General features: G+C 44.4%; 30 non-coding genes across 30 annotated transcripts; 20 read left to right on the top strand and 10 right to left on the bottom strand.

Annotated features, from left to right (window-relative positions):
* Positions 1 to 119: 119 nt before the first annotated feature.
* On the bottom strand, positions 120 to 192 carry TRNAM-CAU (transfer RNA methionine (anticodon CAU)). The gene has a single exon. It is a non-coding gene; the product is annotated as a tRNA-Met (tRNA).
* Positions 193 to 1,189: 997 nt separating this feature from the next.
* TRNAY-GUA (transfer RNA tyrosine (anticodon GUA)) lies at positions 1,190 to 1,275 on the top strand. The gene is given in 2 exon segments: positions 1,190 to 1,226; positions 1,240 to 1,275. It is a non-coding gene; the product is annotated as a tRNA-Tyr (tRNA).
* Positions 1,276 to 1,404: 129 nt separating this feature from the next.
* TRNAA-CGC (transfer RNA alanine (anticodon CGC)) lies at positions 1,405 to 1,476 on the top strand. The gene has a single exon. It is a non-coding gene; the product is annotated as a tRNA-Ala (tRNA).
* A 1,269-nt stretch (positions 1,477 to 2,745) lies between these two features.
* On the top strand, positions 2,746 to 2,831 carry TRNAY-GUA (transfer RNA tyrosine (anticodon GUA)). Its single transcript is given in 2 exon segments — positions 2,746 to 2,782; positions 2,796 to 2,831. It is a non-coding gene; the product is annotated as a tRNA-Tyr (tRNA).
* Positions 2,832 to 3,231: 400 nt separating this feature from the next.
* TRNAM-CAU (transfer RNA methionine (anticodon CAU)) lies at positions 3,232 to 3,304 on the bottom strand. Its single transcript has one exon. It is a non-coding gene; the product is annotated as a tRNA-Met (tRNA).
* Positions 3,305 to 4,301: 997 nt separating this feature from the next.
* On the top strand, positions 4,302 to 4,387 carry TRNAY-GUA (transfer RNA tyrosine (anticodon GUA)). The gene is given in 2 exon segments: positions 4,302 to 4,338; positions 4,352 to 4,387. It is a non-coding gene; the product is annotated as a tRNA-Tyr (tRNA).
* A 1,470-nt stretch (positions 4,388 to 5,857) lies between these two features.
* TRNAY-GUA (transfer RNA tyrosine (anticodon GUA)) lies at positions 5,858 to 5,943 on the top strand. The gene is given in 2 exon segments: positions 5,858 to 5,894; positions 5,908 to 5,943. It is a non-coding gene; the product is annotated as a tRNA-Tyr (tRNA).
* Positions 5,944 to 6,343: 400 nt separating this feature from the next.
* Positions 6,344 to 6,416, bottom strand: TRNAM-CAU (transfer RNA methionine (anticodon CAU)). The gene has a single exon. It is a non-coding gene; the product is annotated as a tRNA-Met (tRNA).
* Positions 6,417 to 7,413: 997 nt separating this feature from the next.
* On the top strand, positions 7,414 to 7,499 carry TRNAY-GUA (transfer RNA tyrosine (anticodon GUA)). The gene is given in 2 exon segments: positions 7,414 to 7,450; positions 7,464 to 7,499. It is a non-coding gene; the product is annotated as a tRNA-Tyr (tRNA).
* Positions 7,500 to 7,628: 129 nt separating this feature from the next.
* On the top strand, positions 7,629 to 7,700 carry TRNAA-CGC (transfer RNA alanine (anticodon CGC)). The gene has a single exon. It is a non-coding gene; the product is annotated as a tRNA-Ala (tRNA).
* Positions 7,701 to 9,455: 1,755 nt separating this feature from the next.
* TRNAM-CAU (transfer RNA methionine (anticodon CAU)) lies at positions 9,456 to 9,528 on the bottom strand. The gene has a single exon. It is a non-coding gene; the product is annotated as a tRNA-Met (tRNA).
* Positions 9,529 to 10,525: 997 nt separating this feature from the next.
* On the top strand, positions 10,526 to 10,611 carry TRNAY-GUA (transfer RNA tyrosine (anticodon GUA)). The gene is given in 2 exon segments: positions 10,526 to 10,562; positions 10,576 to 10,611. It is a non-coding gene; the product is annotated as a tRNA-Tyr (tRNA).
* A 129-nt stretch (positions 10,612 to 10,740) lies between these two features.
* TRNAA-CGC (transfer RNA alanine (anticodon CGC)) lies at positions 10,741 to 10,812 on the top strand. The gene has a single exon. It is a non-coding gene; the product is annotated as a tRNA-Ala (tRNA).
* A 199-nt stretch (positions 10,813 to 11,011) lies between these two features.
* TRNAM-CAU (transfer RNA methionine (anticodon CAU)) lies at positions 11,012 to 11,084 on the bottom strand. Its single transcript has one exon. It is a non-coding gene; the product is annotated as a tRNA-Met (tRNA).
* A 997-nt stretch (positions 11,085 to 12,081) lies between these two features.
* TRNAY-GUA (transfer RNA tyrosine (anticodon GUA)) lies at positions 12,082 to 12,167 on the top strand. Its single transcript is given in 2 exon segments — positions 12,082 to 12,118; positions 12,132 to 12,167. It is a non-coding gene; the product is annotated as a tRNA-Tyr (tRNA).
* Positions 12,168 to 12,567: 400 nt separating this feature from the next.
* TRNAM-CAU (transfer RNA methionine (anticodon CAU)) lies at positions 12,568 to 12,640 on the bottom strand. The gene has a single exon. It is a non-coding gene; the product is annotated as a tRNA-Met (tRNA).
* A 997-nt stretch (positions 12,641 to 13,637) lies between these two features.
* TRNAY-GUA (transfer RNA tyrosine (anticodon GUA)) lies at positions 13,638 to 13,723 on the top strand. The gene is given in 2 exon segments: positions 13,638 to 13,674; positions 13,688 to 13,723. It is a non-coding gene; the product is annotated as a tRNA-Tyr (tRNA).
* Positions 13,724 to 14,123: 400 nt separating this feature from the next.
* Positions 14,124 to 14,196, bottom strand: TRNAM-CAU (transfer RNA methionine (anticodon CAU)). The gene has a single exon. It is a non-coding gene; the product is annotated as a tRNA-Met (tRNA).
* A 997-nt stretch (positions 14,197 to 15,193) lies between these two features.
* TRNAY-GUA (transfer RNA tyrosine (anticodon GUA)) lies at positions 15,194 to 15,279 on the top strand. Its single transcript is given in 2 exon segments — positions 15,194 to 15,230; positions 15,244 to 15,279. It is a non-coding gene; the product is annotated as a tRNA-Tyr (tRNA).
* A 129-nt stretch (positions 15,280 to 15,408) lies between these two features.
* TRNAA-CGC (transfer RNA alanine (anticodon CGC)) lies at positions 15,409 to 15,480 on the top strand. Its single transcript has one exon. It is a non-coding gene; the product is annotated as a tRNA-Ala (tRNA).
* Positions 15,481 to 16,749: 1,269 nt separating this feature from the next.
* TRNAY-GUA (transfer RNA tyrosine (anticodon GUA)) lies at positions 16,750 to 16,835 on the top strand. Its single transcript is given in 2 exon segments — positions 16,750 to 16,786; positions 16,800 to 16,835. It is a non-coding gene; the product is annotated as a tRNA-Tyr (tRNA).
* Positions 16,836 to 16,964: 129 nt separating this feature from the next.
* Positions 16,965 to 17,036, top strand: TRNAA-CGC (transfer RNA alanine (anticodon CGC)). The gene has a single exon. It is a non-coding gene; the product is annotated as a tRNA-Ala (tRNA).
* Positions 17,037 to 17,235: 199 nt separating this feature from the next.
* On the bottom strand, positions 17,236 to 17,308 carry TRNAM-CAU (transfer RNA methionine (anticodon CAU)). Its single transcript has one exon. It is a non-coding gene; the product is annotated as a tRNA-Met (tRNA).
* Positions 17,309 to 18,520: 1,212 nt separating this feature from the next.
* Positions 18,521 to 18,592, top strand: TRNAA-CGC (transfer RNA alanine (anticodon CGC)). Its single transcript has one exon. It is a non-coding gene; the product is annotated as a tRNA-Ala (tRNA).
* A 199-nt stretch (positions 18,593 to 18,791) lies between these two features.
* Positions 18,792 to 18,864, bottom strand: TRNAM-CAU (transfer RNA methionine (anticodon CAU)). The gene has a single exon. It is a non-coding gene; the product is annotated as a tRNA-Met (tRNA).
* A 997-nt stretch (positions 18,865 to 19,861) lies between these two features.
* Positions 19,862 to 19,947, top strand: TRNAY-GUA (transfer RNA tyrosine (anticodon GUA)). The gene is given in 2 exon segments: positions 19,862 to 19,898; positions 19,912 to 19,947. It is a non-coding gene; the product is annotated as a tRNA-Tyr (tRNA).
* Positions 19,948 to 20,076: 129 nt separating this feature from the next.
* Positions 20,077 to 20,148, top strand: TRNAA-CGC (transfer RNA alanine (anticodon CGC)). The gene has a single exon. It is a non-coding gene; the product is annotated as a tRNA-Ala (tRNA).
* Positions 20,149 to 21,417: 1,269 nt separating this feature from the next.
* Positions 21,418 to 21,503, top strand: TRNAY-GUA (transfer RNA tyrosine (anticodon GUA)). The gene is given in 2 exon segments: positions 21,418 to 21,454; positions 21,468 to 21,503. It is a non-coding gene; the product is annotated as a tRNA-Tyr (tRNA).
* A 129-nt stretch (positions 21,504 to 21,632) lies between these two features.
* TRNAA-CGC (transfer RNA alanine (anticodon CGC)) lies at positions 21,633 to 21,704 on the top strand. Its single transcript has one exon. It is a non-coding gene; the product is annotated as a tRNA-Ala (tRNA).
* A 199-nt stretch (positions 21,705 to 21,903) lies between these two features.
* TRNAM-CAU (transfer RNA methionine (anticodon CAU)) lies at positions 21,904 to 21,976 on the bottom strand. Its single transcript has one exon. It is a non-coding gene; the product is annotated as a tRNA-Met (tRNA).
* Positions 21,977 to 23,142: the final 1,166 nt, after the last annotated feature.

Below are 23,142 nucleotides of genomic sequence, written 5' to 3'. Positions count from 1 at the left end.
TGGGGTGAGAGCCCCACTTAAATAGTCAGACATTTGCTTTGGAAAAATCTTTGAACTAGGCATAGTTTGCGCATTTCAAGAAAATCGGAGAATTTTGCATTCCAAAAGAAGGAAATAAATGCCCTCTCTGAGGATCGAACTCAGGACCTTCAGATTATGAGACTGACGCGCTGCCTACTGCGCTAAGAAGGCTGTATATAGGCATCTGTACATAAGACCATGAAGATCATCCAGGTACAAGGCTGAAGGATTTTCCTGACTGACATTGTATACTGCAGAGTCAAATGGGGTGATGTGGCCGTCGGTTCAATGCAGGGTTTCCAATCATACAGTCAAACCTTGCAGAAGTGGGGATGTAGCTCAGTGGTAGAGCGCATGCTTTGCATGTATGAGGCCCCGGGTTCAATCCCCGGCATCTCCAGACTTTTGCCATGCTTACCTTGGATTTTGGGCCGAAAGCTAGGCTGGCATCATGATGAAGGAAGAGATATGTCCTCCAACCGGGATGAGGACCCCGCTTAATCTGTCAGACGTTTGCCTTGAAAAATCCCATGAAATGGGGCTATCTCATTTTTGATGATTATAGATCAAAAGAATCCTACTTGTTGAAGACATCAAAGTGATGATTCATCTTGACAACCATAATGCTTTGATGATAGAAATCTGTCGCATCTCTCTTGATCATTGGTAAGGGTTCTTCTTCTAAACCAGAGACTCTTTACAGTAGCTTTTAGAAAAACGGAATATTTTGTTTATCTCAATCACCTTCAATCTACAGATTTTTCCGTTCTCTTTCCTTTTGAAAATGCATCCAAAATGCACTTTCTTGATGCTGGGTGCGTAGTAATGACTCCCATAACTTTCTGTCATTTCTTTCATGGTTCCGCGCAGCCATCCATTTGCCACCAATGCTGCCCAAGGTCTTTGTATCAAAGTTCCTTTCCTTTCTGTAAAATTGAAATTTGGAGCACCCCTGCTTATCCCCAAGCCAAGACAGAACATGAACTTTGGTCTGAAATCCTCCTTTGGGGTGATAAGATGTACCTTACAGTGTGCTCTAAGAACTGGTGACTTTGAGAGGGAGCTGCAGGTAATGTTCATGATTTTCATCGATCTGCTCCTGATCCCCACCCCCACAACCTTTCTTGAGCGAGAGATAATTACAGCGCTGAAAGATACTTCAGCCACTCCTTCGATAGCTCAGTTGGTAGAGCGGAGGACTGTAGCATAAAGTCAGACATCCTTAGGTCGCTGGTTCAAATCCGGCTCGAAGGATTTTTTGCTTCGATTTCCATATATTTCACTTTTATTCAAACAATACCTTCCATTGATTATGATCGAGACTTTGCAGTCCCTGGGTTTCAGGGATTCCTTGCATCCATCAAACAGCTCGAGGGCAAAAGTGGGGATGTAGCTCAGTGGTAGAGCGCATGCTTCGCATGTATGAGGTCCCGGGTTCAATCCCCGGCATCTCCAGGAGCCTCTGTTCCTTATCTTGGCTTTTTTCCAGAAGGCTAGCCTGCCATCATGCAGAAAGAAGAAGTTTGTCATGCAGTTGGGGTGAGAGCCCCACTTAAATAGTCAGACATTTGCTTTGGAAAAATCTTTGAACTAGGCATAGTTTGCGCATTTCAAGAAAATCGGAGAATTTTGCATTCCAAAAGAAGGAAATAAATGCCCTCTCTGAGGATCGAACTCAGGACCTTCAGATTATGAGACTGACGCGCTGCCTACTGCGCTAAGAAGACTGTATATAGGCATCTGTACATAAGACCATGAAGATCATCCAGGTACAAGGCTGAAGGATTTTCCTGACTGACATTGTATACTGCAGAGTCGAATGGGGTGATGTGGCCGTCGGTTCAATGCAGGGCTTCCAATCATACAGTCAAACCTTGCAGAAGTGGGGATGTAGCTCAGTGGTAGAGCGCATGCTTTGCATGTATGAGGCCCCGGGTTCAATCCCCGGCATCTCCAGACTTTTGCCATTCTTACCTTGGATTTTGGGCCGAAAGCTAGGCTGGCATCATGATGAAGGAAGAGATATGTCCTCCAACCGGGATGAGGACCCCGCTTAATCTGTCAGACGTTTGCCTTGAAAAATCCCATGAAATGGGGCTATCTCATTTTTGATGATTATAGATCAAAAGAATCCTACTTGTTGAAGACATCAAAGTGATGATTCATCTTGACAACCATAATGCTTTGATGATAGAAATCTGTCGCATCTCTCTTGATCATTGGTAAGGGTTCTTCTTCTAAACCAGAGACTCTTTACAGTAGCTTTTAGAAAAACGGAATATTTTGTTTATCTCAATCACCTTCAATCTACAGATTTTTCCGTTCTCTTTCCTTTTGAAAATGCATCCAAAATGCACGTTCTTGATGCTGGGTGCGTAGTAATGACTCCCATAACTTTCTGTCATTTCTTTCATGGTTCCGCGCAGCCCTCCATTTGCCACCAATGCTGCCCAAGGTCTTTGTATCAAAGTTCCTTTCCTTTCTGTAAAATTGAAATTTGGAGCACCCCTGCTTATCCCCAAGCCAAGACAGAACATGAACTTTGGTCTGAAATCCTCCTTTGGGGTGATAAGACGTACCTTACAGTGTGCTCTAAGAACTGGTGACTTTGAGAGGGAGCTGCAGGTAATGTTCATGATTTTCATCGATCTGCTCCTGATCCCCACCCCCACAACCTTTCTTGAGCGAGAGATAATTACAGCGCTGAAAGATACTTCAGCCACTCCTTCGATAGCTCAGTTGGTAGAGCGGAGGACTGTAGCATAAAGTCAGACATCCTTAGGTCGCTGGTTCAAATCCGGCTCGAAGGATTTTTTGCTTCGATTTCCATATCTTTCACTTTTATTCAAACAATACCTTCCATTGATTATGATCGAGACTTTGCAGTCCCTGGGTTTCAGGGATTCCTTGCATCCATCAAACAGCTCGAGTGCAAAAGTGGGGATGTAGCTCAGTGGTAGAGCGCATGCTTTGCATGTATGAGGTCCCGGGTTCAATCCCCGGCATCTCCAGGAGCCTCTGTTCCTTATCTTGGCTTTTTTCCAGAAGGCTAGCCTGCCATCATGCAGAAAGAAGAAGTTTGTCATGCAGTTGGGGTGAGAGCCCCACTTAAATAGTCAGACATTTGCTTTGGAAAAATCTTTGAACTAGGCATAGTTTGCGCATTTCAAGAAAATCGGAGAATTTTGCATTCCAAAAGAAGGAAATAAATGCCCTCTCTGAGGATCGAACTCAGGACCTTCAGATTATGAGACTGACGCGCTGCCTACTGCGCTAAGAAGGCTGTATATAGGCATTTGTACATAAGACCATGAAGATCATCCAGGTACAAGGCTGAAGGATTTTCCTGACTGACATTGTATACTGCAGAGTCGAATGGGGTGATGTGGCCGTCGGTTCAATGCAGGGTTTCCAATCATACAGTCAAACCTTGCAGAAGTGGGGATGTAGCTCAGTGGTAGAGCGCATGCTTTGCATGTATGAGGCCCCGGGTTCAATCCCCGGCATCTCCAGACTTTTGCCATGCTTACCTTGGATTTTGGGCCGAAAGCTAGGCTGGCATCATGATGAAGGAAGAGATATGTCCTCCAACCGGGATGAGGACCCCGCTTAATCTGTCAGACGTTTGCCTTGAAAAATCCCATGAAATGGGGCTATCTCATTTTTGATGATTATAGATCAAAAGAATCCTACTTGTTGAAGACATCAAAGTGATGATTCATCTTGACAACCATAATGCTTTGATGATAGAAATCTGTCGCATCTCTCTTGATCATTGGTAAGGGTTCTTCTTCTAAACCAGAGACTCTTTACAGTAGCTTTTAGAAAAACGGAATATTTTGTTTATCTCAATCACCTTCAATCTACAGATTTTTCCGTTCTCTTTCCTTTTGAAAATGCATCCAAAATGCACGTTCTTGATGCTGGGTGCGTAGTAATGACTCCCATAACTTTCTGTCATTTCTTTCATGGTTCCGCGCAGCCCTCCATTTGCCACCAATGCTGCCCAAGGTCTTTGTATCAAAGTTCCTTTCCTTTCTGTAAAATTGAAATTTGGAGCACCCCTGCTTATCCCCAAGCCAAGACAGAACATGAACTTTGGTCTGAAATCCTCCTTTGGGGTGATAAGACGTACCTTACAGTGTGCTCTAAGAACTGGTGACTTTGAGAGGGAGCTGCAGGTAATGTTCATGATTTTCATCGATCTGCTCCTGATCCCCACCCCCACAACCTTTCTTGAGCGAGAGATAATTACAGCGCTGAAAGATACTTCAGCCACTCCTTCGATAGCTCAGTTGGTAGAGCGGAGGACTGTAGCATAAAGTCAGACATCCTTAGGTCGCTGGTTCAAATCCGGCTCGAAGGATTTTTTGCTTCGATTTCCATATCTTTCACTTTTATTCAAACAATACCTTCCATTGATTATGATCGAGACTTTGCAGTCCCTGGGTTTCAGGGATTCCTTGCATCCATCAAACAGCTCGAGTGCAAAAGTGGGGATGTAGCTCAGTGGTAGAGCGCATGCTTTGCATGTATGAGGTCCCGGGTTCAATCCCCGGCATCTCCAGGAGCCTCTGTTCCTTATCTTGGCTTTTTTCCAGAAGGCTAGCCTGCCATCATGCAGAAAGAAGAAGTTTGTCATGCAGTTGGGGTGAGAGCCCCACTTAAATAGTCAGACATTTGCTTTGGAAAAATCTTTGAACTAGGCATAGTTTGCGCATTTCAAGAAAATCGGAGAATTTTGCATTCCAAAAGAAGGAAATAAATGCCCTCTCTGAGGATCGAACTCAGGACCTTCAGATTATGAGACTGACACGCTGCCTACTGCGCTAAGAAGGCTGTATATAGGCATCTGTACATAAGACCATGAAGATCATCCAGGTACAAGGCTGAAGGATTTTCCTGACTGACATTGTATACTGCAGAGTCGAATGGGGTGATGTGGCCGTCGGTTCAATGCAGGGTTTCCAATCATACAGTCAAACCTTGCAGAAGTGGGGATGTAGCTCAGTGGTAGAGCGCATGCTTTGCATGTATGAGGCCCCGGGTTCAATCCCCGGCATCTCCAGACTTTTGCCATGCTTACCTTGGATTTTGGGCCGAAAGCTAGGCTGGCATCATGATGAAGGAAGAGATATGTCCTCCAACCGGGATGAGGACCCCGCTTAATCTGTCAGACGTTTGCCTTGAAAAATCCCATGAAATGGGGCTATCTCATTTTTGATGATTATAGATCAAAAGAATCCTACTTGTTGAAGACATCAAAGTGATGATTCATCTTGACAACCATAATGCTTTGATGATAGAAATCTGTCGCATCTCTCTTGATCATTGGTAAGGGTTCTTCTTCTAAACCAGAGACTCTTTACAGTAGCTTTTAGAAAAACGGAATATTTTGTTTATCTCAATCACCTTCAATCTACAGATTTTTCCGTTCTCTTTCCTTTTGAAAATGCATCCAAAATGCACGTTCTTGATGCTGGGTGCGTAGTAATGACTCCCATAACTTTCTGTCATTTCTTTCATGGTTCCGCGCAGCCCTCCATTTGCCACCAATGCTGCCCAAGGTCTTTGTATCAAAGTTCCTTTCCTTTCTGTAAAATTGAAATTTGGAGCACCCCTGCTTATCCCCAAGCCAAGACAGAACATGAACTTTGGTCTGAAATCCTCCTTTGGGGTGATAAGACGTACCTTACAGTGTGCTCTAAGAACTGGTGACTTTGAGAGGGAGCTGCAGGTAATGTTCATGATTTTCATCGATCTGCTCCTGATCCCCACCCCCACAACCTTTCTTGAGCGAGAGATAATTACAGCGCTGAAAGATACTTCAGCCACTCCTTCGATAGCTCAGTTGGTAGAGCGGAGGACTGTAGCATAAAGTCAGACATCCTTAGGTCGCTGGTTCAAATCCGGCTCGAAGGATTTTTTGCTTCGATTTCCATATCTTTCACTTTTATTCAAACAATACCTTCCATTGATTATGATCGAGACTTTGCAGTCCCTGGGTTTCAGGGATTCCTTGCATCCATCAAACAGCTCGAGTGCAAAAGTGGGGATGTAGCTCAGTGGTAGAGCGCATGCTTTGCATGTATGAGGTCCCGGGTTCAATCCCCGGCATCTCCAGGAGCCTCTGTTCCTTATCTTGGCTTTTTTCCAGAAGGCTAGCCTGCCATCATGCAGAAAGAAGAAGTTTGTCATGCAGTTGGGGTGAGAGCCCCACTTAAATAGTCAGACATTTGCTTTGGAAAAATCTTTGAACTAGGCATAGTTTGCGCATTTCAAGAAAATCGGAGAATTTTGCATTCCAAAAGAAGGAAATAAATGCCCTCTCTGAGGATCGAACTCAGGACCTTCAGATTATGAGACTGACGCGCTGCCTACTGCGCTAAGAAGGCTGTATATAGGCATCTGTACATAAGACCATGAAGATCATCCAGGTACAAGGCTGAAGGATTTTCCTGACTGACATTGTATACTGCAGAGTCGAATGGGGTGATGTGGCCGTCGGTTCAATGCAGGGTTTCCAATCATACAGTCAAACCTTGCAGAAGTGGGGATGTAGCTCAGTGGTAGAGCGCATGCTTTGCATGTATGAGGCCCCGGGTTCAATCCCCGGCATCTCCAGACTTTTGCCATGCTTACCTTGGATTTTGGGCCGAAAGCTAGGCTGGCATCATGATGAAGGAAGAGATATGTCCTCCAACCGGGATGAGGACCCCGCTTAATCTGTCAGACGTTTGCCTTGAAAAATCCCATGAAATGGGGCTATCTCATTTTTGATGATTATAGATCAAAAGAATCCTACTTGTTGAAGACATCAAAGTGATGATTCATCTTGACAACCATAATGCTTTGATGATAGAAATCTGTCGCATCTCTCTTGATCATTGGTAAGGGTTCTTCTTCTAAACCAGAGACTCTTTACAGTAGCTTTTAGAAAAACGGAATATTTTGTTTATCTCAATCACCTTCAATCTACAGATTTTTCCGTTCTCTTTCCTTTTGAAAATGCATCCAAAATGCACTTTCTTGATGCTGGGTGCGTAGTAATGACTCCCATAACTTTCTGTCATTTCTTTCATGGTTCCGCGCAGCCATCCATTTGCCACCAATGCTGCCCAAGGTCTTTGTATCAAAGTTCCTTTCCTTTCTGTAAAATTGAAATTTGGAGCACCCCTGCTTATCCCCAAGCCAAGACAGAACATGAACTTTGGTCTGAAATCCTCCTTTGGGGTGATAAGATGTACCTTACAGTGTGCTCTAAGAACTGGTGACTTTGAGAGGGAGCTGCAGGTAATGTTCATGATTTTCATCGATCTGCTCCTGATCCCCACCCCCACAACCTTTCTTGAGCGAGAGATAATTACAGCGCTGAAAGATACTTCAGCCACTCCTTCGATAGCTCAGTTGGTAGAGCGGAGGACTGTAGCATAAAGTCAGACATCCTTAGGTCGCTGGTTCAAATCCGGCTCGAAGGATTTTTTGCTTCGATTTCCATATATTTCACTTTTATTCAAACAATACCTTCCATTGATTATGATCGAGACTTTGCAGTCCCTGGGTTTCAGGGATTCCTTGCATCCATCAAACAGCTCGAGGGCAAAAGTGGGGATGTAGCTCAGTGGTAGAGCGCATGCTTCGCATGTATGAGGTCCCGGGTTCAATCCCCGGCATCTCCAGGAGCCTCTGTTCCTTATCTTGGCTTTTTTCCAGAAGGCTAGCCTGCCATCATGCAGAAAGAAGAAGTTTGTCATGCAGTTGGGGTGAGAGCCCCACTTAAATAGTCAGACATTTGCTTTGGAAAAATCTTTGAACTAGGCATAGTTTGCGCATTTCAAGAAAATCGGAGAATTTTGCATTCCAAAAGAAGGAAATAAATGCCCTCTCTGAGGATCGAACTCAGGACCTTCAGATTATGAGACTGACGCGCTGCCTACTGCGCTAAGAAGACTGTATATAGGCATCTGTACATAAGACCATGAAGATCATCCAGGTACAAGGCTGAAGGATTTTCCTGACTGACATTGTATACTGCAGAGTCGAATGGGGTGATGTGGCCGTCGGTTCAATGCAGGGTTTCCAATCATACAGTCAAACCTTGCAGAAGTGGGGATGTAGCTCAGTGGTAGAGCGCATGCTTTGCATGTATGAGGCCCCGGGTTCAATCCCCGGCATCTCCAGACTTTTGCCATGCTTACCTTGGATTTTGGGCCGAAAGCTAGGCTGGCATCATGATGAAGGAAGAGATATGTCCTCCAACCGGGATGAGGACCCCGCTTAATCTGTCAGACGTTTGCCTTGAAAAATCCCATGAAATGGGGCTATCTCATTTTTGATGATTATAGATCAAAAGAATCCTACTTGTTGAAGACATCAAAGTGATGATTCATCTTGACAACCATAATGCTTTGATGATAGAAATCTGTCGCATCTCTCTTGATCATTGGTAAGGGTTCTTCTTCTAAACCAGAGACTCTTTACAGTAGCTTTTAGAAAAACGGAATATTTTGTTTATCTCAATCACCTTCAATCTACAGATTTTTCCGTTCTCTTTCCTTTTGAAAATGCATCCAAAATGCACGTTCTTGATGCTGGGTGCGTAGTAATGACTCCCATAACTTTCTGTCATTTCTTTCATGGTTCCGCGCAGCCCTCCATTTGCCACCAATGCTGCCCAAGGTCTTTGTATCAAAGTTCCTTTCCTTTCTGTAAAATTGAAATTTGGAGCACCCCTGCTTATCCCCAAGCCAAGACAGAACATGAACTTTGGTCTGAAATCCTCCTTTGGGGTGATAAGACGTACCTTACAGTGTGCTCTAAGAACTGGTGACTTTGAGAGGGAGCTGCAGGTAATGTTCATGATTTTCATCGATCTGCTCCTGATCCCCACCCCCACAACCTTTCTTGAGCGAGAGATAATTACAGCGCTGAAAGATACTTCAGCCACTCCTTCGATAGCTCAGTTGGGAGAGCGGAGGACTGTAGCATAAAGTCAGACATCCTTAGGTCGCTGGTTCAAATCCGGCTCGAAGGATTTTTTGCTTCGATTTCCATATCTTTCACTTTTATTCAAACAATACCTTCCATTGAATATGATCGAGACTTTGCAGTCCCTGGGTTTCAGGGATTCCTTGCATCCATCAAACAGCTCGAGTGCAAAAGTGGGGATGTAGCTCAGTGGTAGAGCGCATGCTTTGCATGTATGAGGTCCCGGGTTCAATCCCCGGCATCTCCAGGAGCCTCTGTTCCTTATCTTGGCTTTTTTCCAGAAGGCTAGCCTGCCATCATGCAGAAAGAAGAAGTTTGTCATGCAGTTGGGGTGAGAGCCCCACTTAAATAGTCAGACATTTGCTTTGGAAAAATCTTTGAACTAGGCATAGTTTGCGCATTTCAAGAAAATCGGAGAATTTTGCATTCCAAAAGAAGGAAATAAATGCCCTCTCTGAGGATCGAACTCAGGACCTTCAGATTATGAGACTGACGCGCTGCCTACTGCGCTAAGAAGGCTGTATATAGGCATCTGTACATAAGACCATGAAGATCATCCAGGTACAAGGCTCAAGGATTTTCCTGACTGACATTGTATACTGCAGAGTCGAATGGGGTGATGTGGCCGTCGGTTCAATGCAGGGTTTCCAATCATACAGTCAAACCTTGCAGAAGTGGGGATGTAGCTCAGTGGTAGAGCGCATGCTTTGCATGTATGAGGCCCCGGGTTCAATCCCCGGCATCTCCAGACTTTTGCCATGCTTACCTTGGATTTTGGGCCGAAAGCTAGGCTGGCATCATGATGAAGGAAGAGATATGTCCTCCAACCGGGATGAGGACCCCGCTTAATCTGTCAGACGTTTGCCTTGAAAAATCCCATGAAATGGGGCTATCTCATTTTTGATGATTATAGATCAAAAGAATCCTACTTGTTGAAGACATCAAAGTGATGATTCATCTTGACAACCATAATGCTTTGATGATAGAAATCTGTCGCATCTCTCTTGATCATTGGTAAGGGTTCTTCTTCTAAACCAGAGACTCTTTACAGTAGCTTTTAGAAAAACGGAATATTTTGTTTATCTCAATCACCTTCAATCTACAGATTTTTCCGTTCTCTTTCCTTTTGAAAATGCATCCAAAATGCACTTTCTTGATGCTGGGTGCGTAGTAATGACTCCCATAACTTTCTGTCATTTCTTTCATGGTTCCGCGCAGCCATCCATTTGCCACCAATGCTGCCCAAGGTCTTTGTATCAAAGTTCCTTTCCTTTCTGTAAAATTGAAATTTGGAGCACCCCTGCTTATCCCCAAGCCAAGACAGAACATGAACTTTGGTCTGAAATCCTCCTTTGGGGTGATAAGATGTACCTTACAGTGTGCTCTAAGAACTGGTGACTTTGAGAGGGAGCTGCAGGTAATGTTCATGATTTTCATCGATCTGCTCCTGATCCCCACCCCCACAACCTTTCTTGAGCGAGAGATAATTACAGCGCTGAAAGATACTTCAGCCACTCCTTCGATAGCTCAGTTGGTAGAGCGGAGGACTGTAGCATAAAGTCAGACATCCTTAGGTCGCTGGTTCAAATCCGGCTCGAAGGATTTTTTGCTTCGATTTCCATATCTTTCACTTTTATTCAAACAATACCTTCCATTGATTATGATCGAGACTTTGCAGTCCCTGGGTTTCAGGGATTCCTTGCATCCATCAAACAGCTCGAGTGCAAAAGTGGGGATGTAGCTCAGTGGTAGAGCGCATGCTTCGCATGTATGAGGTCCCGGGTTCAATCCCCGGCATCTCCAGGAGCCTCTGTTCCTTATCTTGGCTTTTTTCCAGAAGGCTAGCCTGCCATCATGCAGAAAGAAGAAGTTTGTCATGCAGTTGGGGTGAGAGCCCCACTTAAATAGTCAGACATTTGCTTTGGAAAAATCTTTGAACTAGGCATAGTTTGCGCATTTCAAGAAAATCGGAGAATTTTGCATTCCAAAAGAAGGAAATAAATGCCCTCTCTGAGGATCGAACTCAGGACCTTCAGATTATGAGACTGACGCGCTGCCTACTGCGCTAAGAAGGCTGTATATAGGCATCTGTACATAAGACCATGAAGATCATCCAGGTACAAGGCTGAAGGATTTTCCTGACTGACATTGTATACTGCAGAGTCGAATGGGGTGATGTGGCCGTCGGTTCAATGCAGGGTTTCCAATCATACAGTCAAACCTTGCAGAAGTGGGGATGTAGCTCAGTGGTAGAGCGCATGCTTTGCATGTATGAGGCCCCGGGTTCAATCCCCGGCATCTCCAGACTTTTGCCATGCTTACCTTGGATTTTGGGCCGAAAGCTAGGCTGGCATCATGATGAAGGAAGAGATATGTCCTCCAACCGGGATGAGGACCCCGCTTAATCTGTCAGACGTTTGCCTTGAAAAATCCCATGAAATGGGGCTATCTCATTTTTGATGATTATAGATCAAAAGAATCCTACTTGTTGAAGACATCAAAGTGATGATTCATCTTGACAACCATAATGCTTTGATGATAGAAATCTGTCGCATCTCTCTTGATCATTGGTAAGGGTTCTTCTTCTAAACCAGAGACTCTTTACAGTAGCTTTTAGAAAAACGGAATATTTTGTTTATCTCAATCACCTTCAATCTACAGATTTTTCCGTTCTCTTTCCTTTTGAAAATGCATCCAAAATGCACGTTCTTGATGCTGGGTGCGTAGTAATGACTCCCATAACTTTCTGTCATTTCTTTCATGGTTCCGCGCAGCCCTCCATTTGCCACCAATGCTGCCCAAGGTCTTTGTATCAAAGTTCCTTTCCTTTCTGTAAAATTGAAATTTGGAGCACCCCTGCTTATCCCCAAGCCAAGACAGAACATGAACTTTGGTCTGAAATCCTCCTTTGGGGTGATAAGACGTACCTTACAGTGTGCTCTAAGAACTGGTGACTTTGAGAGGGAGCTGCAGGTAATGTTCATGATTTTCATCGATCTGCTCCTGATCCCCACCCCCACAACCTTTCTTGAGCGAGAGATAATTACAGCGCTGAAAGATACTTCAGCCACTCCTTCGATAGCTCAGTTGGTAGAGCGGAGGACTGTAGCATAAAGTCAGACATCCTTAGGTCGCTGGTTCAAATCCGGCTCGAAGGATTTTTTGCTTCGATTTCCATATCTTTCACTTTTATTCAAACAATACCTTCCATTGATTATGATCGAGACTTTGCAGTCCCTGGGTTTCAGGGATTCCTTGCATCCATCAAACAGCTCGAGTGCAAAAGTGGGGATGTAGCTCAGTGGTAGAGCGCATGCTTTGCATGTATGAGGTCCCGGGTTCAATCCCCGGCATCTCCAGGAGCCTCTGTTCCTTATCTTGGCTTTTTTCCAGAAGGCTAGCCTGCCATCATGCAGAAAGAAGAAGTTTGTCATGCAGTTGGGGTGAGAGCCCCACTTAAATAGTCAGACATTTGCTTTGGAAAAATCTTTGAACTAGGCATAGTTTGCGCATTTCAAGAAAATCGGAGAATTTTGCATTCCAAAAGAAGGAAATAAATGCCCTCTCTGAGGATCGAACTCAGGACCTTCAGATTATGAGACTGACGCGCTGCCTACTGCGCTAAGAAGGCTGTATATAGGCATCTGTACATAAGACCATGAAGATCATCCAGGTACAAGGCTGAAGGATTTTCCTGACTGACATTGTATACTGCAGAGTCGAATGGGGTGATGTGGCCGTCGGTTCAATGCAGGGTTTCCAATCATACAGTCAAACCTTGCAGAAGTGGGGATGTAGCTCAGTGGTAGAGCGCATGCTTTGCATGTATGAGGCCCCGGGTTCAATCCCCGGCATCTCCAGACTTTTGCCATGCTTACCTTGGATTTTGGGCCGAAAGCTAGGCTGGCATCATGATGAAGGAAGAGATATGTCCTCCAACCGGGATGAGGACCCCGCTTAATCTGTCAGACGTTTGCCTTGAAAAATCCCATGAAATGGGGCTATCTCATTTTTGATGATTATAGATCAAAAGAATCCTACTTGTTGAAGACATCAAAGTGATGATTCATCTTGATAACCATAATGCTTTGATGATAGAAATCTGTCGCATCTCTCTTGATCATTGGTAAGGGTTCTTCTTCTAAACCAGAGACTCTTTACAGTAGCTTTTAGAAAAACGGAATATTTTGTTTATCTCAATCACCTTCAATCTACAGATTTTTCCGTTCTCTTTCCTTTTGAAAATGCATCCAAAATGCACGTTCTTGATGCTGGGTGCGTAGTAATGACTCCCATAACTTTCTGTCATTTCTTTCATGGTTCCGCGCAGCCCTCCATTTGCCACCAATGCTGCCCAAGGTCTTTGTATCAAAGTTCCTTTCCTTTCTGTAAAATTGAAATTTGGAGCACCCCTGCTTATCCCCAAGCCAAGACAGAACATGAACTTTGGTCTGAAATCCTCCTTTGGGGTGATAAGACGTACCTTACAGTGTGCTCTAAGAACTGGTGACTTTGAGAGGGAGCTGCAGGTAATGTTCATGATTTTCATCGATCTGCTCCTGATCCCCACCCCCACAACCTTTCTTGAGCGAGAGATAATTACAGCGCTGAAAGATACTTCAGCCACTCCTTCGATAGCTCAGTTGGTAGAGCGGAGGACTGTAGCATAAAGTCAGACATCCTTAGGTCGCTGGTTCAAATCCGGCTCGAAGGATTTTTTGCTTCGATTTCCATATCTTTCACTTTTATTCAAACAATACCTTCCATTGATTATGATCGAGACTTTGCAGTCCCTGGGTTTCAGGGATTCCTTGCATCCATCAAACAGCTCGAGTGCAAAAGTGGGGATGTAGCTCAGTGGTAGAGCGCATGCTTTGCATGTATGAGGTCCCGGGTTCAATCCCCGGCATCTCCAGGAGCCTCTGTTCCTTATCTTGGCTTTTTTCCAGAAGGCTAGCCTGCCATCATGCAGAAAGAAGAAGTTTGTCATGCAGTTGGGGTGAGAGCCCCACTTAAATAGTCAGACATTTGCTTTGGAAAAATCTTTGAACTAGGCATAGTTTGCGCATTTCAAGAAAATCGGAGAATTTTGCATTCCAAAAGAAGGAAATAAATGCCCTCTCTGAGGATCGAACTCAGGACCTTCAGATTATGAGACTGACGCGCTGCCTACTGCGCTAAGAAGGCTGTATATAGGCATCTGTACATAAGACCATGAAGATCATCCAGGTACAAGGCTGAAGGATTTTCCTGACTGACATTGTATACTGCAGAGTCGAATGGGGTGATGTGGCCGTCGGTTCAATGCAGGGTTTCCAATCATACAGTCAAACCTTGCAGAAGTGGGGATGTAGCTCAGTGGTAGAGCGCATGCTTTGCATGTATGAGGCCCCGGGTTCAATCCCCGGCATCTCCAGACTTTTGCCATGCTTACCTTGGATTTTGGGCCGAAAGCTAGGCTGGCATCATGATGAAGGAAGAGATATGTCCTCCAACCGGGATGAGGACCCCGCTTAATCTGTCAGACGTTTGCCTTGAAAAATCCCATGAAATGGGGCTATCTCATTTTTGATGATTATAGATCAAAAGAATCCTACTTGTTGAAGACATCAAAGTGATGATTCATCTTGACAACCATAATGCTTTGATGATAGAAATCTGTCGCATCTCTCTTGATCATTGGTAAGGGTTCTTCTTCTAAACCAGAGACTCTTTACAGTAGCTTTTAGAAAAACGGAATATTTTGTTTATCTCAATCACCTTCAATCTACAGATTTTTCCGTTCTCTTTCCTTTTGAAAATGCATCCAAAATGCACTTTCTTGATGCTGGGTGCGTAGTAATGACTCCCATAACTTTCTGTCATTTCTTTCATGGTTCCGCGCAGCCATCCATTTGCCACCAATGCTGCCCAAGGTCTTTGTATCAAAGTTCCTTTCCTTTCTGTAAAATTGAAATTTGGAGCACCCCTGCTTATCCCCAAGCCAAGACAGAACATGAACTTTGGTCTGAAATCCTCCTTTGGGGTGATAAGACGTACCTTACAGTGTGCTCTAAGAACTGGTGACTTTGAGAGGGAGCTGCAGGTAATGTTCATGATTTTCATCGATCTGCTCCTGATCCCCACCCCCACAACCTTTCTTGAGCGAGAGATAATTACAGCGCTGAAAGATACTTCAGCCACTCCTTCGATAGCTCAGTTGGTAGAGCGGAGGACTGTAGCATAAAGTCAGACATCCTTAGGTCGCTGGTTCAAATCCGGCTCGAAGGATTTTTTGCTTCGATTTCCATATATTTCACTTTTATTCAAACAATACCTTCCATTGATTATGATCGAGACTTTGCAGTCCCTGGGTTTCAGGGATTCCTTGCATCCATCAAACAGCTCGAGGGCAAAAGTGGGGATGTAGCTCAGTGGTAGAGCGCATGCTTCGCATGTATGAGGTCCCGGGTTCAATCCCCGGCATCTCCAGGAGCCTCTGTTCCTTATCTTGGCTTTTTTCCAGAAGGCTAGCCTGCCATCATGCAGAAAGAAGAAGTTTGTCATGCAGTTGGGGTGAGAGCCCCACTTAAATAGTCAGACATTTGCTTTGGAAAAATCTTTGAACTAGGCATAGTTTGCGCATTTCAAGAAAATCGGAGAATTTTGCATTCCAAAAGAAGGAAATAAATGCCCTCTCTGAGGATCGAACTCAGGACCTTCAGATTATGAGACTGACGCGCTGCCTACTGCGCTAAGAAGACTGTATATAGGCATCTGTACATAAGACCATGAAGATCATCCAGGTACAAGGCTGAAGGATTTTCCTGACTGACATTGTATACTGCAGAGTCGAATGGGGTGATGTGGCCGTCGGTTCAATGCAGGGTTTCCAATCATACAGTCAAACCTTGCAGAAGTGGGGATGTAGCTCAGTGGTAGAGCGCATGCTTTGCATGTATGAGGCCCCGGGTTCAATCCCCGGCATCTCCAGACTTTTGCCATGCTTACCTTGGATTTTGGGCCGAAAGCTAGGCTGGCATCATGATGAAGGAAGAGATATGTCCTCCAACCGGGATGAGGACCCCGCTTAATCTGTCAGACGTTTGCCTTGAAAAATCCCATGAAATGGGGCTATCTCATTTTTGATGATTATAGATCAAAAGAATCCTACTTGTTGAAGACATCAAAGTGATGATTCATCTTGACAACCATAATGCTTTGATGATAGAAATCTGTCGCATCTCTCTTGATCATTGGTAAGGGTTCTTCTTCTAAACCAGAGACTCTTTACAGTAGCTTTTAGAAAAACGGAATATTTTGTTTATCTCAATCACCTTCAATCTACAGATTTTTCCGTTCTCTTTCCTTTTGAAAATGCATCCAAAATGCACGTTCTTGATGCTGGGTGCGTAGTAATGACTCCCATAACTTTCTGTCATTTCTTTCATGGTTCCGCGCAGCCCTCCATTTGCCACCAATGCTGCCCAAGGTCTTTGTATCAAAGTTCCTTTCCTTTCTGTAAAATTGAAATTTGGAGCACCCCTGCTTATCCCCAAGCCAAGACAGAACATGAACTTTGGTCTGAAATCCTCCTTTGGGGTGATAAGACGTACCTTACAGTGTGCTCTAAGAACTGGTGACTTTGAGAGGGAGCTGCAGGTAATGTTCATGATTTTCATCGATCTGCTCCTGATCCCCACCCCCACAACCTTTCTTGAGCGAGAGATAATTACAGCGCTGAAAGATACTTCAGCCACTCCTTCGATAGCTCAGTTGGTAGAGCGGAGGACTGTAGCATAAAGTCAGACATCCTTAGGTCGCTGGTTCAAATCCGGCTCGAAGGATTTTTTGCTTCGATTTCCATATCTTTCACTTTTATTCAAACAATACCTTCCATTGATTATGATCGAGACTTTGCAGTCCCTGGGTTTCAGGGATTCCTTGCATCCATCAAACAGCTCGAGTGCAAAAGTGGGGATGTAGCTCAGTGGTAGAGCGCATGCTTCGCATGTATGAGGTCCCGGGTTCAATCCCCGGCATCTCCAGGAGCCTCTGTTCCTTATCTTGGCTTTTTTCCAGAAGGCTAGCCTGCCATCATGCAGAAAGAAGAAGTTTGTCATGCAGTTGGGGTGAGAGCCCCACTTAAATAGTCAGACATTTGCTTTGGAAAAATCTTTGAACTAGGCATAGTTTGCGCATTTCAAGAAAATCGGAGAATTTTGCATTCCAAAAGAAGGAAATAAATGCCCTCTCTGAGGATCGAACTCAGGACCTTCAGATTATGAGACTGACGCGCTGCCTACTGCGCTAAGAAGGCTGTATATAGGCATCTGTACATAAGACCATGAAGATCATCCAGGAACAAGGCTGAAGGATTTTCCTGACTGACATTGTATACTGCAGAGTCAAATGGGGTGATGTGGCCGTCGGTTCAATGCAGGGTTTCCAATCATACAGTCAAACCTTGCAGAAGTGGGGATGTAGCTCAGTGGTAGAGCGCATGCTTTGCATGTATGAGGCCCCGGGTTCAATCCCCGGCATCTCCAGACTTTTGCCATGCTTACCTTGGATTTTGGGCCGAAAGCTAGGCTGGCATCATGATGAAGGAAGAGATATGTCCTCCAACCGGGATGAGGACCCCGCTTAATCTGTCAGACGTTTGCCTTGAAAAATCCCATGAAATGGGGCTATCTCATTTTTGATGATTATAGATCAAAAGAATCCTACTTGTTGAAGACATCAAAGTGATGATTCATCTTGACAACCATAATGCTTTGATGATAGAAATCTGTCGCATCTCTCTTGATCATTGGTAAGGGTTCTTCTTCTAAACCAGAGACTCTTTACAGTAGCTTTTAGAAAAACGGAATATTTTGTTTATCTCAATCACCTTCAATCTACAGATTTTTCCGTTCTCTTTCCTTTTGAAAATGCATCCAAAATGCACGTTCTTGATGCTGGGTGCGTAGTAATGACTCCCATAACTTTCTGTCATTTCTTTCATGGTTCCGCGCAGCCCTCCATTTGCCACCAATGCTGCCCAAGGTCTTTGTATCAAAGTTCCTTTCCTTTCTGTAAAATTGAAATTTGGAGCACCCCTGCTTATCCCCAAGCCAAGACAGAACATGAACTTTGGTCTGAAATCCTCCTTTGGGGTGATAAGACGTACCTTACAGTGTGCTCTAAGAACTGGTGACTTTGAGAGGGAGCTGCAGGTAATGTTCATGATTTTCATCGATCTGCTCCTGATCCCCACCCCCACAACCTTTCTTGAGCGAGAGATAATTACAGCGCTGAAAGATACTTCAGCCACTCCTTCGATAGCTCAGTTGGTAGAGCGGAGGACTGTAGCATAAAGTCAGACATCCTTAGGTTGCTGGTTCAAATCCGGCTCGAAGGATTTTTTGCTTCGATTTCCATATATTTCACTTTTATTCAAACAATACCTTCCATTGATTATGATCGAGACTTTGCAGTCCCTGGGTTTCAGGGATTCCTTGCATCCATCAAACAGCTCGAGTGCAAAAGTGGGGATGTAGCTCAGTGGTAGAGCGCATGCTTCGCATGTATGAGGTCCCGGGTTCAATCCCCGGCATCTCCAGGAGCCTCTGTTCCTTATCTTGGCTTTTTTCCAGAAGGCTAGCCTGCCATCATGCAGAAAGAAGAAGTTTGTCATGCAGTTGGGGTGAGAGCCCCACTTAAATAGTCAGACATTTGCTTTGGAAAAATCTTTGAACTAGGCATAGTTTGCGCATTTCAAGAAAATCGGAGAATTTTGCATTCCAAAAGAAGGAAATAAATGCCCTCTCTGAGGATCGAACTCAGGACCTTCAGATTATGAGACTGACGCGCTGCCTACTGCGCTAAGAAGGCTGTATATAGGCATCTGTACATAAGACCATGAAGATCATCCAGGTACAAGGCTGAAGGATTTTCCTGACTGACATTGTATACTGCAGAGTCGAATGGGGTGATGTGGCCGTCGGTTCAATGCAGGGTTTCCAATCATACAGTCAAACCTTGCAGAAGTGGGGATGTAGCTCAGTGGTAGAGCGCATGCTTTGCATGTATGAGGCCCCGGGTTCAATCCCCGGCATCTCCAGACTTTTGCCATGCTTAAATTGGATTTTGGGCCGAAAGCTAGGCTGGCATCATGATGAAGGAAGAGATATGTCCTCCAACCGGGATGAGGACCCCGCTTAATCTGTCAGACGTTTGCCTTGAAAAATCCCATGAAATGGGGCTATCTCATTTTTGATGATTATAGATCAAAAGAATCCTACTTGTTGAAGACATCAAAGTGATGATTCATCTTGACAACCATAATGCTTTGATGATAGAAATCTGTCGCATCTCTCTTGATCATTGGTAAGGGTTCTTCTTCTAAACCAGAGACTCTTTACAGTAGCTTTTAGAAAAACGGAATATTTTGTTTATCTCAATCACCTTCAATCTACAGATTTTTCCGTTCTCTTTCCTTTTGAAAATGCATCCAAAATGCACTTTCTTGATGCTGGGTGCGTAGTAATGACTCCCATAACTTTCTGTCATTTCTTTCATGGTTCCGCGCAGCCATCCATTTGCCACCAATGCTGCCCAAGGTCTTTGTATCAAAGTTCCTTTCCTTTCTGTAAAATTGAAATTTGGAGCACCCCTGCTTATCCCCAAGCCAAGACAGAACATGAACTTTGGTCTGAAATCCTCCTTTGGGGTGATAAGATGTACCTTACAGTGTGCTCTAAGAACTGGTGACTTTGAGAGGGAGCTGCAGGTAATGTTCATGATTTTCATCGATCTGCTCCTGATCCCCACCCCCACAACCTTTCTTGAGCGAGAGATAATTACAGCGCTGAAAGATACTTCAGCCACTCCTTCGATAGCTCAGTTGGTAGAGCGGAGGACTGTAGCATAAAGTCAGACATCCTTAGGTCGCTGGTTCAAATCCGGCTCGAAGGATTTTTTGCTTCGATTTCCATATATTTCACTTTTATTCAAACAATACCTTCCATTGATTATGATCGAGACTTTGCAGTCCCTGGGTTTCAGGGATTCCTTGCATCCATCAAACAGCTCGAGGGCAAAAGTGGGGATGTAGCTCAGTGGTAGAGCGCATGCTTCGCATGTATGAGGTCCCGGGTTCAATCCCCGGCATCTCCAGGAGCCTCTGTTCCTTATCTTGGCTTTTTTCCAGAAGGCTAGCCTGCCATCATGCAGAAAGAAGAAGTTTGTCATGCAGTTGGGGTGAGAGCCCCACTTAAATAGTCAGACATTTGCTTTGGAAAAATCTTTGAACTAGGCATAGTTTGCGCATTTCAAGAAAATCGGAGAATTTTGCATTCCAAAAGAAGGAAATAAATGCCCTCTCTGAGGATCGAACTCAGGACCTTCAGATTATGAGACTGACGCGCTGCCTACTGCGCTAAGAAGACTGTATATAGGCATCTGTACATAAGACCATGAAGATCATCCAGGTACAAGGCTGAAGGATTTTCCTGACTGACATTGTATACTGCAGAGTCGAATGGGGTGATGTGGCCGTCGGTTCAATGCAGGGTTTCCAATCATACAGTCAAACCTTGCAGAAGTGGGGATGTAGCTCAGTGGTAGAGCGCATGCTTTGCATGTATGAGGCCCCGGGTTCAATCCCCGGCATCTCCAGACTTTTGCCATGCTTACCTTGGATTTTGGGCCGAAAGCTAGGCTGGCATCATGATGAAGGAAGAGATATGTCCTCCAACCGGGATGAGGACCCCGCTTAATCTGTCAGACGTTTGCCTTGAAAAATCCCATGAAATGGGGCTATCTCATTTTTGATGATTATAGATCAAAAGAATCCTACTTGTTGAAGACATCAAAGTGATGATTCATCTTGACAACCATAATGCTTTGATGATAGAAATCTGTCGCATCTCTCTTGATCATTGGTAAGGGTTCTTCTTCTAAACCAGAGACTCTTTACAGTAGCTTTTAGAAAAACGGAATATTTTGTTTATCTCAATCACCTTCAATCTACAGATTTTTCCGTTCTCTTTCCTTTTGAAAATGCATCCAAAATGCACGTTCTTGATGCTGGGTGCGTAGTAATGACTCCCATAACTTTCTGTCATTTCTTTCATGGTTCCGCGCAGCCCTCCATTTGCCACCAATGCTGCCCAAGGTCTTTGTATCAAAGTTCCTTTCCTTTCTGTAAAATTGAAATTTGGAGCACCCCTGCTTATCCCCAAGCCAAGACAGAACATGAACTTTGGTCTGAAATCCTCCTTTGGGGTGATAAGACGTACCTTACAGTGTGCTCTAAGAACTGGTGACTTTGAGAGGGAGCTGCAGGTAATGTTCATGATTTTCATCGATCTGCTCCTGATCCCCACCCCCACAACCTTTCTTGAGCGAGAGATAATTACAGCGCTGAAAGATACTTCAGCCACTCCTTCGATAGCTCAGTTGGTAGAGCGGAGGACTGTAGCATAAAGTCAGACATCCTTAGGTCGCTGGTTCAAATCCGGCTCGAAGGATTTTTTGCTTCGATTTCCATATCTTTCACTTTTATTCAAACAATACCTTCCATTGATTATGATCGAGACTTTGCAGTCCCTGGGTTTCAGGGATTCCTTGCATCCATCAAACAGCTCGAGTGCAAAAGTGGGGATGTAGCTCAGTGGTAGAGCGCATGCTTCGCATGTATGAGGTCCCGGGTTCAATCCCCGGCATCTCCAGGAGCCTCTGTTCCTTATCTTGGCTTTTTTCCAGAAGGCTAGCCTGCCATCATGCAGAAAGAAGAAGTTTGTCATGCAGTTGGGGTGAGAGCCCCACTTAAATAGTCAGACATTTGCTTTGGAAAAATCTTTGAACTAGGCATAGTTTGCGCATTTCAAGAAAATCGGAGAATTTTGCATTCCAAAAGAAGGAAATAAATGCCCTCTCTGAGGATCGAACTCAGGACCTTCAGATTATGAGACTGACGCGCTGCCTACTGCGCTAAGAAGGCTGTATATAGGCATCTGTACATAAGACCATGAAGATCATCCAGGTACAAGGCTGAAGGATTTTCCTGACTGACATTGTATACTGCAGAGTCGAATGGGGTGATGTGGCCGTCGGTTCAATGCAGGGTTTCCAATCATACAGTCAAACCTTGCAGAAGTGGGGATGTAGCTCAGTGGTAGAGCGCATGCTTTGCATGTATGAGGCCCCGGGTTCAATCCCCGGCATCTCCAGACTTTTGCCATGCTTACCTTGGATTTTGGGCCGAAAGCTAGGCTGGCATCATGATGAAGGAAGAGATATGTCCTCCAACCGGGATGAGGACCCCGCTTAATCTGTCAGACGTTTGCCTTGAAAAATCCCATGAAATGGGGCTATCTCATTTTTGATGATTATAGATCAAAAGAATCCTACTTGTTGAAGACATCAAAGTGATGATTCATCTTGACAACCATAATGCTTTGATGATAGAAATCTGTCGCATCTCTCTTGATCATTGGTAAGGGTTCTTCTTCTAAACCAGAGACTCTTTACAGTAGCTTTTAGAAAAACGGAATATTTTGTTTATCTCAATCACCTTCAATCTACAGATTTTTCCGTTCTCTTTCCTTTTGAAAATGCATCCAAAATGCACGTTCTTGATGCTGGGTGCGTAGTAATGACTCCCATAACTTTCTGTCATTTCTTTCATGGTTCCGCGCAGCCCTCCATTTGCCACCAATGCTGCCCAAGGTCTTTGTATCAAAGTTCCTTTCCTTTCTGTAAAATTGAAATTTGGAGCACCCCTGCTTATCCCCAAGCCAAGACAGAACATGAACTTTGGTCTGAAATCCTCCTTTGGGGTGATAAGACGTACCTTACAGTGTGCTCTAAGAACTGGTGACTTTGAGAGGGAGCTGCAGGTAATGTTCATGATTTTCATCGATCTGCTCCTGATCCCCACCCCCACAACCTTTCTTGAGCGAGAGATAATTACAGCGCTGAAAGATACTTCAGCCACTCCTTCGATAGCTCAGTTGGTAGAGCGGAGGACTGTAGCATAAAGTCAGACATCCTTAGGTTGCTGGTTCAAATCCGGCTCGAAGGATTTTTTGCTTCGATTTCCATATATTTCACTTTTATTCAAACAATACCTTCCATTGATTATGATCGAGACTTTGCAGTCCCTGG

This window comes from Triturus cristatus, chromosome 4_1, assembly GCF_964204655.1.
Source record: "Triturus cristatus chromosome 4_1, aTriCri1.1, whole genome shotgun sequence".
NCBI lineage: Eukaryota > Metazoa > Chordata > Amphibia > Caudata > Salamandridae > Triturus > Triturus cristatus.
This window is presented reverse-complemented; position numbering and strand designations above follow the sequence as displayed.